The sequence below is a fragment of the Nyctereutes procyonoides genome, unplaced genomic scaffold (assembly GCF_905146905.1).
Source record: "Nyctereutes procyonoides isolate TBG_1078 unplaced genomic scaffold, NYPRO_anot_genome, whole genome shotgun sequence".
NCBI classification, from domain to species: Eukaryota; Metazoa; Chordata; class Mammalia; order Carnivora; family Canidae; genus Nyctereutes; species Nyctereutes procyonoides.
The window spans coordinates 9092703-9109182 of NW_026575120.1; the positions used below are offsets into that span (position 1 = coordinate 9092703).

At 36.7% G+C, this 16480-nt stretch overlaps 1 protein-coding gene and 1 pseudogene across 2 annotated transcripts in view; both read left to right on the forward strand.

Moving 5' to 3' along the window:
* NRG1 (neuregulin 1) overlaps window positions 1-16480 on the forward strand; it is a 1074849-nt gene that overhangs the window by 353848 nt on the left and 704521 nt on the right. The window lies entirely within an intron of this gene.
* On the forward strand, window positions 2083-3871 carry LOC129516085 (RNA-binding protein EWS-like; annotated as a pseudogene).

Consider the following 16480-nt stretch of genomic DNA (forward strand, 5'->3'; position numbering starts at 1 on the left):
GCCACCATATAAATATACTCACATTTAAATTTAACCCTTCCTAGCTCTAATACTTGTTTTAATACTCATTTTACCACAATATCTCCTTTGCAATAGATTCCTGGATGATTGGTGTTTTCATGTCAGTATTTATTCAAGAAAGGAGACCAACCTCAAAAAGAGTGACCCTTAAGAGCTTACCCATTGATTCCATGATAGAGCTGGGGATTAAATGGCTCTGAGGTGATGCACTGTATGTGATTTTTCTTATAACTTTTCATGTGTTACATCAGTACACTCATCAGCTGAGCATGTCTGCATTAGCTAAAGAAGGTATCCTGATCGATGTCTGCCCATTCTTTGGATAATTCTCACTGTTTGGTAAAAGATTAGGAGTTTCGAACTCACCTCCCTGGTAATGAGATCAACTGTTTGGTTAATGTTAACATTGCACAGTTAATGCCTGAATAATTCCTCATCACCCTCACTCTCTACCCTTAATCCAGCCTGGGTCTCCCTTCATCTTTGCAGGTTTCTGACCTACTTTGTATTTGCCAGAAATCTGGAGGAACTAATTCCATATAGTAACCCTGTTCTCTGACTAGAGTCCAATGATCAAGAGGTCCCAAGAATAAGGCATTCGATAGCATTATCCTCTCTTGGCATGCCATATGTGCATATTAGTGGGAGATGAAATTAGCTTACTATGTATTTTAGAAATAAATATCAAACTATTGGAAAATTCTCCAATGCATCTAGCAGCAAACCTTTTGTTTTCCAACTTTAATTTTACTATAAAGTTAAAAAAATTATTAATCATTACTCCATCTCAACTGTTTGTACTTTGTGGGAAATGGGAGATCAGTGGGTGAGAATCTGGCATGGGGGTGTGTATATTTGCTTGTGTGTGTTACTTATGGTGGTTAATTATCTAAGAAAGGCAAGTGCTCAAGTGAAGGGAAACAGACAACGGTTCACAGTGATTATGAAGCTGTGTTTGTATTGCTGCCAACTCTTGGGGAAAATTTCGTATCTGTTTCTACAGAAAAAATACTGGAAAATATCAGTGAAAATGTACAAATGAAATCCTGAAAGCCATAAAGATTTATGTCTCTTGATAATTCAAAATAGGGACAAATATTATTATTTATGAAGACTAAATGCTTATGTTTCTATGCTACAATATTTAGTAGTAATAGTTATTCCCATACACTGTTTACATTAATCCTGACCATTCTAATTCAGGGGATGAGCTGCTATTTATCTTTGTCTGTTTATGAAGCCAGTTTGTTAGGCAAATGATCAATGTAATTTGCTTACAGTCATTCAGAAAACCAGTAGTCCTCAAACATTTGAGAAGCATCTTTATACAAGTGTTATTTTACTTTTATATAGAATATTCTTCTTTACCTAGACATCACCATGTTAACTTCAAACCCAACAGGCCTATACTGAAATATTCAATTTTAGGATAAACCAGTGTCCCCTGCTGACTCCCTTGTTTTTGTTGAGATAACTATTCCTCCCATCTTGGAACCTCAAATCTTCCTTAATGACTCCTCTTCCTTGAAGATTCCTCTCGTATTATGCATATTGATTCTGTCAGAATATCCCAAAATTCTGTTTCCTTAGTATGTTTTGCAGCTATCTTTTTGGTTCGTTTCCAGCACCTCCATCTCAGATCTCTACTAATCTACTGGACTTATTTTTCATCTCCCTGCCTACCATTTTTCTTCCTCCAATCCATCCTATACATCAGTTTCTCCATCTTTTGGCATCTGTAAACCACTAGACATCTCAGGTAGAAACATATGAGTTATATGTAAAATTTTAAAGTATTTTCATAATTTTAAAACAATAGTAAATGATTTTAAAATGGTAATAATAGCAATTATGAGTATTTATAGTAATTATAACTGATAATAATGAAAAAAAACAATTATATTGCAACTTTCCTCTTACATGAGGATGTAGATAACTAGCCCTAACAGAGTTTGAGCAGTAGATTCCGTATAGTCTTTTTCTTCATTTATTCTTTATTTCTACTAAATCGGAAAGACCTAACTTAAAAGTCATTGTGAGAATAATAGAGAAGGAGAGAAAATGGCATCCATGGATTATAGTACCTACAGGCAAACTGCACCCTAGCAGGACTACAGTGCTTATACCACCCAGCCCACTCAAGAATATGCACAGACCATCCAGGCATATGGGTGGCAAAGTTATGGAACCTAGGGACAGCCCACTGATGTAAGCAGACTGACATTACAACTTCTCATGGACAGCCTCCCACTGGTTATACTACTCCAGCTATCCTCCAGGCATAACGTTAGCCTGTCCAGGAGTATGGCACTGGTGCTTATGATACCACCATTGCTATGGTCACTACCATCCAGGCCTCCAGTACAGGCACTCAGCCTGCTTACCCTGCTCTTGGGCAGCAGCGGACAGGCACCACACCTGCAAGACCACAGGACAATAACAAACCTGCTGAAACTAGTCAACCTCAACCTAGCACAGGGGGTTACAACTAGTCCAGCCTAGGGTGTGGACAGAGTAACTATAGTTATCCCCAGGTATCTGGGAGTTATCCTGTGCAACCAGTCATGGCACCACCATTTTATCCTCCTACAATCTAATCCTCTACACAACTGACTAGTTATGATCAGAAAAGTTACTATCAGCAGAACATCTATGGGCAGTTAAGTGGCTATGGACAACAGAATAGTTATGGTCAACAAAGCAGCTAAGGGGAGCAGCCACCCACTAATTATCCACCACCCCACAAACTGAATCCTACAGCCAGGCTCCAAGTTAATATGACAAACAGAGCAGCAGCTGCAGGCAGCAGAGTTCATTTTGACAGGACTACCCCAGTGGAATGGATGTTTATAGGCAGAAGTATAGAGGATTTTCTGGACCAGAAGAGAACCGGGGCATGAGTGGCCCTGACAACAATGGCACAGAAAGAGGGGGAATTTGTGGAGGCATAAGCAGAGGTGGTGGGAAGGAGGACACAGTGGAATAGGTACTGGAGAACAAGATGGCTTCAATAAGCTTGGTGGACTCATGGATCTTGATCTAGACCCATCTGTAGATCCAGATAGAGATTCTTATAACAGTGCAATTTATGTGCAAGGCTTAAATGGCAGCATGACTCGAGATGATCTGGCGGACTTTAGGCAGGATGGAGTTGTTAAGGTGAACAAGAGAATCAGACAACTCATGATATGTATCTACTCAGACAAGGAAACAGGAAAGCCCAAAGGCTATGCTATAGTGTTCTACAAGACTCCAGAACTGCCACGGCTGTCCTGGACTGGTTTTATGGGAATGGTTTTCAAGGGAGAAAACTTCAGGTTTCTCGTGCTTGGGAGAAGCCTCTGATGAACAGCATGCAGGGTGGTATAACTCCCCATGAGGGTAGAGGAATGTTGCTACCCCTCCGTGGAAGTCCAGGGGGCCCAGGAGGTCTCATGAGAGGCTATGGAGGTCACAGAGATGGTTACTCCCACCAAGAGAGGCCCAGGATTCTTGAAGGAATCCATCTGGAGAAAGACATAACCAACACCAGGTTGGAGACTGGGAATGCCCCAATCCAGGGTGTGGAAACCAGAACTTCACCTGGAGAATAGAAGCAACCAGTGTAAGGCCTTAAAACCTGAAGGCTTACTTCTACCATGCTTTTTACCCTTGGGCAGTGACTGTGGCAGAAATGGCCCTGATGGCCTACAGGGAAGAAGAGGGGGGGCTCATAGACCTCAATGGTCCTGGTGGAATGTTCAGAGGTGGTCATGGTGGAGACAGAGATGGCTTTCATAGTGGCTGGGTCATGTATCCAGTGGCTTTGGTGGATGAAGCTATATTTATGATGTTGGCCACAACATTATGATTATTCCTTGCCTGTGCTTTAGTATTTTTCACCATTTGTGAAGAAAGATTAAAACAAGTTAAACAGTATAAAAAAGAGTCATTGTGAAGAGCAGCAAATACTGGGTGGTCCTTCAACTAGTTCTGGTTTTTCTGATCATACAAGGATTCAGAAATTATGGAGAATTTTCTACTGTAGACATCCAGCACCCTATCAGGAACTAATTAGGTTGAAGGCATGCCCTTCTCAAAAGTGGCTGAAATGTTAAGATAACTGACCAATGGATTTCTAATGAATTTTTGGTTGGATTTGTTATAATTATTTCTTCATATTCATTTTTGACATTCAAATGTATCAAATATGGCCAATAGCACTGATTTCTTTCTTCAGTAAGTATGAAGTATCTTTAAATAGTAAGAAAGAAATTCTTGTCAACTAATCTGTTTATATCAAAAATTGGTCTTTTTAGGAACTTTTCCTCTCTCTTCCTAAATGTTAAAAACTATATGTTGTCTCTGAAGTAATATATTCAGGATCCTCCAGATATTGAATGTTCCAATTAGATAAGTCATTGTAAATTAAAGAAACCTTTTTTACTGGATTTTTTTTCACTTAGTGTTCATTTGAGGATCTTTACTCTTGACAGCTAGAATTCCTGAGTATGAAGAAACAGAATCTTCTGTTATCAACCCATTTTCTTACAAAGCATGCTGGAAATTCTTGGCTACGATCTGATCATATTTATAGCATTTCTTATTTCCTTCAAACTCCAGTCAAGTTCAGGAGGCACACTTACATTGACAACTGTGAATAAAGCAGTGTTGGATTGCCCTGAGGTGTAGTTTCTGTCATTCGTGTCTTTGTTGTACATATTGATGGTACTGAGTCAATAACAATCCTAATGCACTATTTATCTACACCAAGGCTTACAAAATTATTAACAAACAAGAAATCTCTTCCCTTCTGGCATTAGTGTTAGTGATAAATAATTGTCAATCATGTCTCCTTTTACACATGTGATCTACTTTATACTGTGAACATCTCTGATTTCGTATACCTCTGAAGAAAAGTATCTGCTAATAAAAACGTAACAAATAGTAAATGTTCTTTTGCATTGTATTCCACTGACCTATTCATATTCTAACAGTTTCATAAATGATTTTGCAAATGGTTTATTCTGCCTTTCTCCATAATGTTACTAATTTTCACTGGATTTATTTGCAACTTTGAATGGTACCTTTTTAGTTTTCGTTTCTTCTCTGCTTTTAGTGGAGAAATAGCAATATTTTACTAAAAGCTTTTGTTTTTCACTTGTTTTGGAAAAACTTAATAGATATACTTGAACTCTGCCTTGAAAATTAGAAGAAAGCTTCAGTGACTTCATACTGTTATTTGACAACATTTTGTAACAGACAACACATCAAGAACCAGGGATGATGGAAGGCTGGTCCACAAAGTCCAATCTTGAGATTTTCATCATTCTACTTCCTGTTTACAATTTTCCTTTTGTGCTGCTTATGAAGATGATGTATTAGTAGGGAACTTTGTTCTGCACACAGATTCACTATGTACTCTGTCTGTAAACCTCTTCACCATTTACTTTGACAAGTTTATGTCATAGTATATCATTTATAATACTGCTTTTGTATTTTACTACTTTTATATGTCCAGTGGATTAATTTTAAACCATTAGTTCATTTTACATATTGGCACTATTAAACACGATAAAGCAGTTATAAGAAAAAATATAGTCATCAAATATAGACACTACTAAGCAAATTTTGTGAAAATGAATCAGCTGAAATGAATAGCTCTTGTTTGCCAGATGTTACCTAAGACAATCAATCTACATATTCCATGTATGTGAGATATTTTAAATATAAGAGCTATTAAGAATCGTGATCTACTTTTATGTGAATCATAACTCACATAACTCTGTGTTAGACTACTGGCAACAACTAGTTTTTCACAAGCCTCTCATATTGAAAAATGGTGCCTTGTCCCTTGACTTATGTTATTTTATCAAGTTACCATCTTTAAAACCCCCAAAATAATAATAAAAATAAAAAGACCTTTCAGTGGCTCTAATAGCTTCTGTGATAAAAGTGGAACTCCTTAGCCTGACATTCTCAAGATCCCCTCAAAGGGGCTCCATCTTACCTATCAGATTTCTGTTTTATCCCTGCAGATTCACCCACATCTCACACCCAGGATGTCTGCTGGAAGATGGTTAATGTTTTGATTGTTTAAGGCAGTTGTTCATAATCTCTCTGTTCTTTCCTCATCCTATATGCCAGAACTTGTTTGCACAAATGGACCAGAAATCTTGGCTTTATTCTCCTCCTTGCAGCTCAGGTTCTTGTGTGTGAATGGAAGGGGGTATGGGGGCTGGGAGATTGGAAGCATATTTAAAATGCATTTTCAAACCATGTCTCCATTATTTGTTCGTGAACCATTCTTTCTAACCGGTTTTCACTCATTGCTTCCCCAAGTATGTCATTTGCTTTCTTGTTTCAACTTAATATTTACATCATTCTAATCATCTGAAAAACTTTCTCTGCCTTGTCTACCTTGCAAATTTTTCAGCTCCTAATGCTTTTCCCACCTCCTTAATAAAATCTTATTTACCTAGCTTGTCTGACTGCCTTTTCCTCTCTATAATTTCTCTTGAAATTACTTTCATCACAATTCTTTAGTTAGTAGGTTGCTTTGAGTCAGGGTTGCTCTGAAATATATACTTAAATTGTATATATGCCTTCAATTTCAATGACTGTCCATTGGCCCAAAATAGATTATAAGTACCGTGAGGGAAAACACTGACTTATATACCTATGCATCTGATCCAGGGCTTTGGCACACCGCGTGATTGACAAACGTTGTGTTTGAGTAAACCTGCTTCCCATGATTTTACCACACATATAAACTAGATACAAGAATTTAAGAAAAACATACCTCTAAATAAAACATGATATCTAGAAGTTTTTATTCATTCTTTAGAGCTTCCTCATCATCTGATTTGTATCAGTGGCATTTTTATTTATTTATTTATTTAACAAATGCTAATATAGTATACACTGTGTTGCTCTTCTATGCACTTTATACAAATGTTATCATTTAATTTTTAAGATAGCCCCATGCAGTAGGTACTATTATCCCTATTGTACTTAGGAGGAAACTGATTTACTGAGAAGTAACTTGGCTAAGGTCACATCATTAGTCAATAATAGAGTCAAGATTCAAACCTACATTTTTAATCACTGTGCTCTAGGAATTTAGGCAATACCTTTCTCTAAAAAATAGGTTTCTCTCTTTGTTTGTAGGCTGGATGTTAAATCACTTAAAAATAACTACATTTTAGTGAAAAGAAATTAGGACACATTTTATGTTGGCATTGCATCAGAGATTAGTGGATATAAAAAGGCAGAAATTCAAAGCCTAAGAAGTTGTCTAATCCAAGTCCTATGAGACTTTCTGATGACCTTTCTGCCGTCCTTTCTGCCATGGGTCATTATCTTGATAATATACTATAGTTACCCAGTGTCTAATTTTGTTAGTTTGGTGTGTGTGTGTGTGTGTGTGTGTGTGAGAGAGAGAGAGAGAGAGAGAGAGAGAGAGAGAGAGAGAGAGAGAATGAGCAAGTGTAAGCCAGGGAAGAGGCAGAGGAGAGAGAGTATCCTAAGCAGGGGCTCAATCTCATGACCGTGAGATCATGATCTAAGCTGAAATCAAGGGTCAGATGCTTAACTGGTTGAGCTTCCAAGGCTCACCTCCCCCTAATGTCCTGTTTTAAACTGTAATATCTTTTGAAGTAATCAAAAGGGGGTACATATCACAGACAATGACCTCGTAGAGTAGAAGGTACCCCTAGCTGCTGTTCTACAGGAGCAAGCCATTTCTACTTAGCTATATTCCTTAGGACCAGCTTTTCTCATTGGACACATATTATTTGGTGCCTTTCAATCTGTGCATAAATTGGACTGAATAATGAATGAAGTAGTTCTGCCTCTTACTAAATTAAACACTGGAAATTGTTTACAAGTTCTGTTGGCTCAGTCACAACAAGTTCTGTTGGCTCTTTTCCTCTCACTGTAGAATTTTTCTGGGATTCTCTTTTAGTCTCTGGTGGGAGGTACACCATAACCCATTGCCTTCGGGTTCACGCTACCATTCCCATTGCCTCAAAATCTATTTTCCTCTACTTTCTTCTCTTTTTGAAATCTAGAGTTCTTTGAACTTTTAAACTTAGGCTTTTTTCTTTTAAAAAAAATAGTTCCCTTTATGAACATGGCTCTTAATTGATAAGACTTCCGGGCTCCTGGTGCATGGAGCCTGCTTCTCCCTCTGCCTGTGTCTCTGCCTCTCTCTCTCTCTCTCTGTGTGTGTGACTATCATAAATAAATAAAAATTTAAAAAAAAATAAAAAAATAAAAAAGATTTATTCACTTAGGGAGCATGAGTGGGAGAGGCAGAGGGAGAGAGAGAGAGAATCTCAAACAAACTCTGATGAGTGTAGAGCCTATCACAGGGTTCGGTCTCATGACCCTGTATCACAAACCTGAGCTCACAACCTGAGCCGAAACTAAAAGTCAACATTTAACTAACTGCACCACCTAGGTCCACCATTGCTAAGACTTCCTAATAACTAAAGGAAAATTGCAATTTGGTTTAGAAAATACATTCTTCCAGGAACATTTACTGGCTATGTTTACACAACTGAAGTGTAGAATTGAGTGTTATTTGCAGTGAGAATATGGCAAAGATCAAATGTGATTTATTTTATTACCAATAATGTCCCTAGGTTTTTCTAAAACTATCATAAAAGTTTAGGTCTAGATTAAATATATTTACTCCCAATCAATCTTCTTTGGGAGTTGGAAGCCAAGGAGGCTTCATGTTTTCTCTAAGATGTTTTATAAATTTGGGATAATTATTAATAGTAATATATTGATATTGACTTCCTGTTTGCTTTAAAATATATTTCACAGTGATTTACTTTGTTCTAGATGGAAGAAAAAGAACTGGTGGATGGTCCTCTACAAAGAGTTAAGGTATTGAAATTTCCTTGTAATGGGGTGTGAGACCATGTTCTCTGTAAGTAGCAATCTAAGAATGGCTGAAAAGGGATTATTAAATAGGCATAGGTATAAGAAAACATTTTTTATGCTTACTAATGGCCCAAAAGAGCAGTATAGTAATAAGTAGAGAAATTGAAACTCTTGAATAATGGTTCTTGTGTTTTGGAACTGAGGTGCTAACCTAGAAGACATTTATGTCTTGAGATCTGTGGAGTGAACTATATTTTTCCAGCTTGTGTGGAGAAGGGGGGGGGGAACCATAAAATGATTATCAAGTGACTAAATCTCAGAGAGATTTGAAAATTTTGTGATTTGAACCTTGATTTGCTAATGGTGAAATTTTTTTTTCAGGATGCCTAAATCTATAGTTACAATTTGTGTCTGTTTAAGCAGCAATTCTCTTAGAGCCAGGATATTATACTAGGGCCATTTTCTTTGTTGAGTGACTAATGTAGCAATATACATAAGAATAAAAATCGTTCATTGGATTCTCTGTTTCATGTCCCCACCCTGGGCAAATCCCATGTACTCTTAGATTGACTCTAAGACATTCCCTGTGGCTCAACTTGGTGGTTCATATTTTCATGTTCAAAGTCTCCTGTAATATTTGATGGATAGAAGTGATCACCCCCTAGTTCTTTTTTAAAATTCTATCTTAAAACCCTTCCTTTTGAGGACACTACATAATATTGCTCCTTTTCTATTTCTCTGACCATTCCTTCTTGAATTTTTTTACTGATCATCCTTATGATTCTAACTATGAACAATTGACCCTTAGCCTTCTTCTCTCTTTCTTTATATACTAGTTCTCAATCTGGACATTGGGTAAGATGGGGTTGAGTGTGCAGAGGGGAGCATAAAATGTGCTGAATATTTTTTTCAGACCAGCACACATGTCCAAATACCTCTCGCCCATATCAGCTGAGTAATGGAGAGAAGAATAAGGACTGGTATATTTTCATATTCCCTCACAGATATGCTGGCCGCATTGAGGGGACACTGTGGTAAAATTCTTAGGAATCTTATTCCTTTCCAGGTCTTCAGCTCTTGCTCTAGTGTAATGACCTCTCTGTACCACATTTTCAAAATGTGTGCTAAAATTTCCCACATAGTCATTCACTTACCTCATAAAACTACTTCTTTTTTCTATTTTTCTCTCTTTGTTAGTTTACAGGACTTATCAGCATTCTCCTCGGTATATGGGCTTATAGTTACAGTCAGCTCCAACTCTAGAGTGATAGGTCATTGCTGTCATGAAACTTATAGTCCTATGAGGAATTCAGATATTAATCAAATAATCTCCTAATTAATTAATTAAATGTAATTTCAAATAAGAGCTTACAAAAAAAAAAGAGTATGACACTATTGAAGTCTAGACAAAGGAACATTATCCAGTTAGCAAATGTGTATGTGCAAGGCAAGGGGTCGATGTTTAAATAATGTATGGGAGTCATTTAATCAAAGTGATAGAGTTGATGGGTGAGGAATGGTCTTTCAGGAGAATGGAACAGCATGTGTAAATATGCCCCACAATATGTTGAGGCATAGAGGTTTTGAGAAAAGAAAACTGTAGTCACAGCTTAAGGAGACAGTAGGAGAAGGAAATTCAATGAACTGGTGTCATAAATGCTGGCAGGGTCCTACAGGAACTTGTAGGCTCTGATTAGAATTCTTTCTATATATTCAGACCTTTGGAAACTCATTGAAGAGTTTTGAGCAGGTTAGAAACATGATCAGATTTTAGAAGATCGTTCTGGATAAAAGACACAGCACAAAGAATATAGTAAATTGTATTATAATAGCATTATATGGTGACAAGATAATAGTTGCATTTGTGGTGAGTACAGTATAACATATAGAGTTGTCAAGTCACTATGTTGTACACCTGAAACTAATGCAACATTGTGTGTCAACTATATTTCCATTAAAGAAGAAGGAAAATATCTTTCTAGGTAAAATGTAGGATACAGTGAGAAGGGTTAGTCATGGGGAGACCATCTGAAGGATTTTGCAAGAAGTTATGACACTTTGTAATAGGTGAAACAGAGATGGAGATTGAAGAACATGGACTAGAATCAATAGCAGAAATGTGGAGAGGATCTCAATCATGACTACAGAGAAAGATGGGCTGGAAGCATGTTTCCATGCATCTAGAGAATTGGGAAGACTTGGGATTTCAAAGCAAAGTTTGTTTCTTGGTAGTGATGGTGTTGGAGAGACAAGTAGAGACCAAATTATGAAAATCCTTCTGGGTGATTCTGAGGGCAAAGAAGAATGTCTGAAGGATTTTGAATAGGGCATCACAATCAGAAGGGGGGCTAGAGAAGTCTTTCTGGTAGTATGGAGGATGGCTTTTGTAGAGGGTGGTATGAGAAAGGAAAACATAATGGGACATAAACTAACACTTGTGACCAGGGAGAGGAGGGATTACATCCAATAAACATGAAAGAAATAGAATCACCAGTATTTGGTCCTTGATTGTGTGTAGGGAGTGAGAAAGAAGGGTGCCCAGGATGAATCTCTGGTTTCATGGGCAGGCAGACAACAGTGTCACTCACTTTAATGGGCACTACATTAGGAGGAGATTGAGAAGAAGGTGCTGAGTTTAGATTTGTTTAAGTCTAAACAAATTTAAATCTTTAAATCTTTGTTTTTTCTCTGTTTCTCCACTTGACATCCATGGTCTATTGTTCTTATTAGTTGGTTGGTTTTATTATGAATAAAAGTACCCACCTGTTCCTTTCTTGCTCCATGCCTCTTATGAAATTAATTAAGAAACTGTTATTTTTCATGTAAGACTTTTAATTATTTTTCATTTAGCTCCCAGAGGCCATTGGGCATGGATGCCTAGTAAGTAATTGTTAATAACAAACATGATTATTTTGGGCATGGTGATAATGGAAATTTATTCCTGCCAAAAAATCAGTGCCAATTTCAACCTGGCAGGAGTTTTCAAATACTGAGGAGGGGAGTCTTTTGCCTCTTTTTGGAGAGGACTATGCCTTTCTCTTCCTTATAGTCACTCACTCAAGGTTGACACATGGTATTTTTAATCAATTTATGTAAATAATATCATACAATTTTCAGCCTAAAATGGACATTAGAAGTTACTTAGTATCCTGGACAGAATCTTCAGAATATTTCTCTTTCAGTGACATTATCATGTATATTATGTCTCTAAAATCTTTTCAAAACATTTGAGTTAGTCGTTGCAACACCACTAGAGATCTGTAGTCACATTTCCTGCATATTCACTGTTCAGTCATCAGTGAAACATTTTTAAAGTGTTTAATTGCAGACTGCTGCTGCAAAGTACTTAACTAGTAGCATGGTAAAAATAGAGTCCTGGTCTTAAGCTGGTAAAAATAGAGTTTTGGAGCTAAATTCCTTGTCTCAACCCAGATCTATTAATTTGTAGAATCTGTGCTATCAACCGTCATTTTAACCATCTTGGGTCTTTATTTCATCTTCTAGGTCAGGTTCTGTTGATATTTAATTACGTATTAGCCATCAGAATAAATTCTACTGACATGAACCATTAATTAATGTATACAGTATATTTATGGAGCACCTTCTATATGCTGAGTTCTGACCAGGCTGATAAATTTAATACATATTTCTTTTCCAAAGAGAGCTCTTAAACTGAAGAGGGAAATAGATAAGTGAACAGGCACTGATAAAATAGTGTGAGACAAACTATGTTAAGTAGCCACACAAAGTTCTAAGTGAGACCATACAACGTAGGTGATCTCATCTTGAGAATTAAAGATTGAAGTGAAATAGTTCATGCAAAGAAAAAAAGAAAGAGTTTTTATAGGAGATCAAAGTAGAGAAAGAGGAAGACAAGATAAAGCAATTGTAATTTTGTTGATTTAGGTACTGAGTAGAATGAAAGACTAGAATAGTGGGCAAAGGCCATATTATAAAGGGTATTATATTTAAAATTATGGAGCCTCTGACAGATAGCTTTAAACCCCTATGTCTAAAATCTTAGAAATAACCAAAGAGGCATAGGGAATATACTCTTCAATCTCAAAACAATATGCTTTTATTCCTGAACAGAAAGACCTTTACTTGGAAAACATGATGAAAGAATAGGAAATTCTGAAAAATACAAGTTCTTTTTGAATTATGAGCAATATAAAAATCATAAAATTGAGGCACCTGGGGGGCATAGTTGGTTAAGTGTCTGTTTTCTGTTCCGGTTGTGATTCAGGGTCCTGAGATTCAGCCCCACATCCAGCTCTGCACCCAGCAGGGAGTCTGGTTGAGATTCTTTCTCCTCCAATGAAAAAATCTTAAAAAAAAAAAAACCTGTAAAAACATTGTAATGATAAAAAAAAAACTTTGAAAAAGGGTGGGGAGGACTCTGAGTGTCTTTTTCTTTGAGTTCCTTGTCATAGAAAATAATTCCAGTTATGCCTCATTCTCCATTCTCATGATTATATTTTCCTTCCTCAAGACCTACTTCATAAAATACTCTTGGAGTTCTGAAATGCAAGAAAATGTCCTTTAAAACTAGACAGCTGGTGACACTAAGAAATTTGGAACTCATCCTAAAAGCTGAGGTATATAGTAAAGTGGTTATCGGCCCCATTTCCAGTATTCCTGTGTTCAGACATCTAAGAGATTGTTTGTGTTAGGCCCCTGGGTTGGGATCTGAGTGACATCTATATCCTGAAATCCAAACACTTGCTTGGAACTGGGAACTTTTGCTTCTCTAACTCTTTCAGCCAGGTACGTAAGGAGAAAAAGAGACAAACCATGTTGGGTAAGTCTGTTCCCAGCAGTTCTGCTCACTGGCCTTTGAGTACTAGGCACATTGCCTCCATGTACCTTTGGTCAAAAGGCATGAAAGGGATTTTTTGACATCTTGCATTGTAAGCACATAATGTATTCATTTGAAAAATTTTGAATTTTTGCTGCTCATATTAACTGCTCAGCAGTGAAATTAGCTGTTAAAAAGCATATACACTGGGGGTCATTTTGGGAAAGAAAAGAATCATTTCTTACCTTGTTCTCTAAAACTGTACATTCCTTGGAGGTTTGCCCATCCCAGATTCAACAATAAGATGAAATAAATCACTTTTTTAAAAACTAAGATATGATCTTGAGTGCTGTAAAGTGTGAAATGATTATTAATATTCAGGTGTCAGAGAATGTTTATAAAGGAGAGTTTTCAGGTTCGTGATCATTCTTTAGACAAGAAAAAATGTAAATAATTACTTGAAGGGATGATTAGAAAAGGAAAAGAAAAGGAGAGAAACGGGAGAGATTGATGGGTGGGGAAGGTTGATTCCAGACCAAGCACTCAGGGATCTCAGTTCTATTTTGGGTTTTCTTTTATACATCTTGCACTTTGCCCTAAGGTAAAGAGTTACAGAATTTCAGGCTAGCTTTTCTAACCATAATGAGCAAGCATTTATAGAAAGAGGCGAAAAGTTTTCTCAGCTGAGTACACCTGGTACATCTAAATATTAATGCAAAACTCTAGGGAATGAATTTCATGGCCACTATAAGAAAGGTGTAATTTAATATAAGTTGTGGTTATTTATTACTAAGAGGTACAGAAATAGATAAATAGAGATTACTTTTTCTGTATCTTCTTTCAGTCTCAAATGGCTTTAATTTTTTTTTTACATACTTAGAGTAGAATTTATAAAGACATTTGGGAGTATCTCCTACCTCAAAGGAAAACAATAATGATATTTAATAGTTTCAAATATTTCATAATATCTAGTCAGTTCTGGGTACATTTATACTGCATGAAAAAAATCCAGTTCATTGGTTGTCTTAGAAAACTTGCTTTCTTCAGAGACTAGACTTTCAAATATATTTTAATGATTGCAATATTCCTGTTGTTCATTGTTGGGGCTGTACTTATATTACATTTCTCTGCAGAGTTATTGATGATGTATCTATCCTCATTCTGCATTATGGCACTTGGCAAAACACTGCTTCCTAATTTGAACTTTTCTGTGTAACCTTCAGGGGAAATGGATCCATAACACCATTGCATCAAATTTTTAGTAAATTATATTATTATATATCCATTTATAGCTTACCCTCTAAGTGATCTCAGTCATAGTTGATGGCTTGGTTTCATTTCTATAGCAGTTATTGCCCTTGATCATCTCACAGGACAGCAGTATCATTTAGGACTATGGCTTCTGGGAAGTTCATTTCACCCCTTCTGAGTGGGTTCCATGTAACTAGGAAGGAATTTTATTTTAGTAGATTTCTCATATGAGGACATGAGGGATATTACTGCCTACAGTCCCTCAGTAAGAGATCATCAGCTTGTAAGCAGTGCTAGGGGAGAGGAACTGGAAAAAGTTCTGATGCATACTGACTATCAATTTCATCATGCTCCCTATGAGGTACTCCGACACATGGCCTCCTGTAAATTTTGAAATGACTCTGAAATCTGGCTACTAATTAGAGGCCTGAGATTTAAAAAATTTTTTATTTAAATTCTAGTTAGTTAACATAAAGTGCAATATTGGTTTCAGGAATAGAATTCAGTGATTCATCACTTAGGTGCAACACTCAGAGCTCATCACAAGTATAGAGGCCTCAGATTTCACATAACTAGCCCAGGACACATTGTACCATTGATAAATTATTAAATTGGCATTTGACACAAATATGACTAACCCCTAAACTTCACTTGTTTTCCCCAAAGTGCAAATGAGGGAGCATGGACTATTTCTTAGTTACAGAGATCCAAGTATCAACTGTTCTCAGTTTTCTTACCAAATAGATTAAAGTCTAAACAACAACAAGGGAATGAATATGTGATTTTTGTACAAACTATTTGGCTATTTTTTAAATATTTTATTTATTTATTCATGAGAGACGCAGAGAGAGAGGCAGAGACATAGGCAGAGGGAGAAGCAGGCTCTCTGTGGGGAGCCTGATGTGGGCCTCAATCCCAGGACCCTGAGATCATGACCTGAGCCAAAGGCAGATGTTCAACCATGGAGCTACCCAGGTTCCCCATAAACTTTTTGGCTGTTGATACCACTTTGCATACATACCACAGGCAATGGCTGAAGTAAGGCACACAAAGAGATCAGGCTTTGATGTTAATTCCCTGTGGGCTATAAGTATAATCTCTACTTCCTGTGTGCCTCTGTTATTCTAGGTCTAACTCTGAGGGAGCCATGATACTCGTTTCAGTTTGAGGTATTCTCTAAATTAGAAGAACCGTACATAAGTTGGTTTATTTTTAAGTTCAAAAGGCAAAAGTCATAAATGGAACAATTCTATATAGTACTGTACTCTGATTTTTTACTCTAAGAATTGCCAAATACTGTGAAATAGGTCAGGCAATTAAAGTATCTTTGTATAAAATTATGATATGATATAATTTTCTTATAAGATAGGTGTTAAATTATTCCCTATTATCAGCATTTTAAACAATTTCTTCTATATCCTACTTGGATAAGTAATAGTAATACCAAAAAATCATGGAAAGGTAGAGCTGTACTCCTAGGTCTTCACACTGAAGAATAAAAAATTCAGGTATCAAAAGATAAAGTAATTTATTCAA